Source organism: Bison bison, unplaced genomic scaffold, assembly GCF_000754665.1.
Source record: "Bison bison bison isolate TAMUID 2011002044 unplaced genomic scaffold, Bison_UMD1.0 scf7180017864347, whole genome shotgun sequence".
In the NCBI taxonomy this organism is placed as follows: domain Eukaryota; kingdom Metazoa; phylum Chordata; class Mammalia; order Artiodactyla; family Bovidae; genus Bison; species Bison bison.
The window spans coordinates 330044-331141 of record NW_011494919.1 but is presented as its reverse complement, the minus strand read 5'-3'; positions in this window follow the sequence as shown (position 1 = coordinate 331141).

The following is a 1098-nucleotide window of genomic DNA, read 5'->3' as shown; positions in this document are numbered from 1 at the left end:
GGGGCGGCAGCTGAGAGTGCCAGGCTGCGACGGCTCAGGAATGGCCAAGAGGAGCTACCCCACGCCCGAGGTCAGGGGCGGCAGCTGAGAGTGCCAGGCAGTGACAGTGCAGGAGCAGCTGAGAGGAGCTACCCCAAGCCCGAGGTCAGGGGTGGCGGCCGAGAGTGCCAGGCTGTGACAGCACCGGAGCAGCCGAGAGAAGCTACCCTCCACCCGAGGCTAGAGGCAGTGGCCGGGAGGAGCAACCCACAAGGAGCGGTGGCTGTGTGGGCGCAGGAGAGCCTAGAGGAGCTATTCCATGTTCAAGGTCAGGAGGGGTGGCGGTGAGGAGATACCCCTCCTCTAAGGTAAGGAGCAGCGGCTGTGCTTTGCTGGAGCAGCCATGAAGAGATACCCCACATCCAAGGTAAGAGAAACCCAAGTAAGATGGTAGGTGTTACAAGAGGGCATCAGAGGGCAGACACACTGAAACCATACTCACAGAAAACTAGTCAATCTAATCACATTAGGACCACAGCCTTGTCTAACTCAATGAAACTAAGCCATGCCCGTGGGGCCACCCAAGATGGGTGGGTCATGGTGGAGAGATCTGACAGAATTTTTTTGTGGTCCACTGGAGAACGGAATGGCAAACCACTTCAGTATTCTTGCCTTGAGAACCCCATGAATACTATGAAAAAGCAAAATGATAGGATACTGAAAGAGGAACTCCCCAGGTCAGTAGGTGGCCAATATGCTACTAGAGATCAGTGGAGAAATAAATCCAGGAAGAATGAAGGGATGGAGCCAAAGCAAAAACAATACCCAGCTGTGGATGTGACTGGTGATAGAAGCAAGGTCCGATGCTGTAAAGAGCAATATTGCATAGGAACCCGGAATGTCAGGTCCATGAATCAAGGCAAATTGGAAGTGGTCAAACAGGAGATGGCAAGACTGAGTGTCGACATTCTAGGAATCAGCGAACTGAAATGGACTGGAATGGGTGAATTTAACTCCGAAGACCATGATATCTACTACTGCGGGCAGGAATCCCTTAGAAGAAATGGAGTGGCCATCATGGTCAACAAGAGAGTCCGAAATGCAGTACTTGGATGCAAT